Here is a 3,674-nt window from a genome sequence, read left to right as displayed (position 1 = left end):
TGAAGTAAGAATGAAGATGTGTGAAGTCATAGAATGAAGATGTGTGAAGTCAAGGAATGGAGGTGTGTGAAGTCAAAGAATGGAGGTGTGTGAAGTCACTGAGGAAGGTGTGTGAAGTCACCGAATGGAGGTGTGTGAAGTCAGAATGGAGGTGTGTGAAGTCACAGAATTTAGGATTGTGAAGTCACAGAATGGAGGTGTGTGAACTCAGAATGGATGTGTGAAGTCACAGAATGGAGGTTTGTGAAGTCATAGAATGGAAGTGTGTGAAGTCATACAATGGAGGTGTGTGAAGTCAGCATGGAGGTGAGTGAAGTCACCGAATGGAGGTGTGTGAAGTCAGAATGGAGGTGTGTGAAGTCACAGAATGGAGGTTTGTGATGTCATAGAATGGAGGTGTGTGAAGTCATAGAATGGATGTTTCTGAAGTAAGAATGAAGATGTGTGAAGTCATAGAATGGAGGTGTGTGAAGTCATGGAATGGAGGTGTGAGAAGTCAAAGAATGGAGGTGTGTGAAGTCAAACAATGGAAGTGAGTGAAGTCACAGAATGGAGGTGTGTGAAGTCACAATGGAGGTATGTGAAGTCATAGAATTGTGGTGTGTGAAGTCACAGAATGGAGGTGTGGAAGTCATAGAATGGAGGTGTGTGAAGTCAAACAATGGAGGTGTGTACAGTCACAAATGGAGGTGTGTGAAGTCACAGAATGGAGGTGTGTGAACTCAAAATGAAGGTGTGTGAAGTCAAAGAATGGAGGTGTGTGAAGTCAAAGAATGGAGGTGTGTGAAGTCACAGAATGGAGGTTTGTGAAGTCAAACATTGGAAGTGTGTGAAGTTACAGAAAGGAGATGTGTGAAGTAATAGAATGGAGGTGTATGAAGTCATAGAATGGAGGTGTGTGAAGTCATGGAATGGAGGTGTGTGATGTCATAGAATGGAGGTGTGTGAAGTCATAGAATGGAGGTGTATGAATTCATAGAATTGAGGTGAGTGAAGTCACCGAAGGGAGGTGTGTGAAGTCACAGAATGGAGGTGTGTGAAGTCACAATGGAGGTGCGTGAAGTCATAGAATGCAGGTGTTTGAAATCAAAGAATGGAGGAGTTTGAAGTCATAAATTGAGATGTGTGAAGTCACAGAATGGAGGTGTGTGAAGTCATAGAATGGAGTTGTGTGAAGTCATAGAATGGATGTTTCTGAAGTAAGAATGAAGATGTGTGAAGTCATAGAATGAAGATGTGTGAAGTCATGGAATGGAGGTGTGTGAAGTCAAAGCATGGAGGTGTGTGAAGTCACCGAGGAAGGTGTGTGAAGTCACCGAATGGAGGTGTGTGAAGTCAGAATGGAGGTGTGTGAAGTCACAGAATTTAGGATTGTGAAGTCACAGAATGTAGGTGGGTGAACTCAGAATGGATGTGTGAAGTCACAGAATGGAGGTTTGTGAAGTCATAGAATGGAAGTGTGTGAAGTCATACAATGGAGGTGTGTGAAGTCAGCATGGAGGTAAGTGAAGTCACCGAATGGAGGTGTGTGAAGTCAGAATGGAGGTGTGAAGTCATAGAATGGAGGTGTGTGAAGTCATGGAATGGAGGTGTGAGAAGTCAAAGAATGGAGGTGTGTGAAGTCAAACAATGGAGGTGTGTGAAGTCACAGAATGGAGGTGTGTGAAGTCACAATGGAGGTATGTGAAGTCATAGAATTGTGGTGTGTGAAGTCACGGAATGGAGGTGTGGAAGTCATAGAATGGAGGTGTGTGAAGTCAGAATGGAGGTGTGTGAACTCATAGAATGTAGGTGTGTGAAGTCACAGAATGCAGGGGTGTGAAGTCACAGAATGGAGGTGTGTGAAGTCACAGAATGGAGGTGTGCGAAGTCATGAAATGGAGGTGTGTGAAGTCAGAATGGAGGTTTGTTAAGCCACAGAATGGAGGTGTGTGAACTCAGAATGGAAGTGTGTGACGTCACAGAATGGAGGTGTGTGAAGTCATAGCATGGAGGAATGCGAAATCATAGAATGGAAGTGTGTTACGTCATAGAATTGAGGTGAGTGAAGTCATAGAATGTAGATGTGTGAAGTCATAGAATGGAGGTGTGTGAAGACACCGTGGGAGGTGTGTGAAGTCACAGAATGGTGGTGTGTGAACTCAGAATGGATGTGTGAATTCACAGAATGGAGGTGTGTGAAGTCATAGAATGGAGGTGTGTGAAGTCATAGAATGGAGGTGTGTGAAGTCAGAATGGAGGTGAGTGAAGTAACCGAATGGAGGTGTGTGAAGTCAGAATGGAGGTGTGAAGTCACAGAATGGAGGTTTGTGAAGTCATAGAATGGATGTTTCTGAAGTAAGAATGAAGATGTGTGAAGTCATAGAATGGAGGTGTGTGATGTCATAGAATGGAGGTTTGTGAAGACATAGAATGGAGGTGTGTGAAGTCACAGAATGGAAGTGTGTGAAGTCACAGAATGGAGGTGTGTGAAGTCAAAATGGTGGTGTGTACAGTCACAAATGGAGGTGTGTGAAGTCACAGAATGGAGGTGTGTGAACTCAAAATGAAGGTGTGTGAAGTCAAAAAATGGAGGTGTGCGAAGTCAAAGAATGGAGGTGTGTGAAGTCACAGAATGGAGGTTTGTGAAGTCAAACATTGGAAGTGTGTGAAGTTACAGAAAGGAGATGTGTGAAGTAATAGAATGGAGGTGTATGAAGTCATAGAATGGAGGTGTATGAAGTCATAGAATGGAGGTGTGTGAAGTCATAGAATGGAGGTGTGTGATGTCATAGAAGGGAGGTGTGTGAAGTCATAGAATAGAGTTGTGTGAAGTCATAGAATGGAGGTGTGTGAAGTCATAGAATGGAAGTGTGTGAAGTCACAGAAGGGAGGTGTGTGAAGTCACAGAATGGAGGTGTGTGAACTCACAATGGAGGTGTGTGAAGTCAAATAGTGGAGGTGTGTGAAGTCAGATGGAGTTGTGTGAAGTCAAAGAATGGAGGTGCGTGAAGTCAGAATGGAGGTGTACGAAGTCATAGAATGGAGGTGTGTGAAGTCAGAATGGAGGTGTGTGAACTCATAGCATGGAGGTGTGTGAAGTCACAATAGAGGTATGTCAAGTCATAGAATGGTGGTGTGTGAAGTCACAGAATGGAGGTGTGGAAGTCATAGAATGGAGGTGTGTGAAGTCAGAATGGAGGTGTGTGAAGGCACAGAATGGAAGTGTGTGCAGTCATAGAACGGAGGTGTGTGATCTCATAGAATGGAGGTGTGTGAAGTCATAGTATTGAGGTGTATGAAGTCAAAGAATGGAGGTCTGTGAAGTCAGATGGAGTTTGTGAAGTCATAGAATGGAGGTGTCTGAAGTCAGAATGGAGGTGTGTGAAGTCATAGAATGCAGGTGTGTGAAGTCAGAATGGAGGTGTGTGAACTCATAGAATGGAGATGTGTGAAGTCACAATGGAGGTATGTGAAGTTATAGAATGGTGGTGTGTGAAATCACAGAATGGTGGTGTGGAAGTCATAGAATGGAGGTGTGTGAAGTCAGAATGGAGGTGTTGATGTCACAGAATGGAGGTGTGTGAATTCAGAATGGAGGGGTGTGAAGTCATAGAATAGAAGTGTGTGAAGTCATAGAATGGAAGTGTGAAATCATAGAATGGACTTGTCTGAAGTCACAGAATGGAGGTTGT

This window comes from Megascapheus bottae, unplaced genomic scaffold (assembly GCF_031878675.1).
Source record: "Megascapheus bottae isolate mThoBot1 unplaced genomic scaffold, mThoBot2.hap1 HAP1_SCAFFOLD_52, whole genome shotgun sequence".
Lineage (NCBI taxonomy): Eukaryota > Metazoa > Chordata > Mammalia > Rodentia > Geomyidae > Megascapheus > Megascapheus bottae.
Note: the sequence above shows the minus strand (reverse complement) of the source record.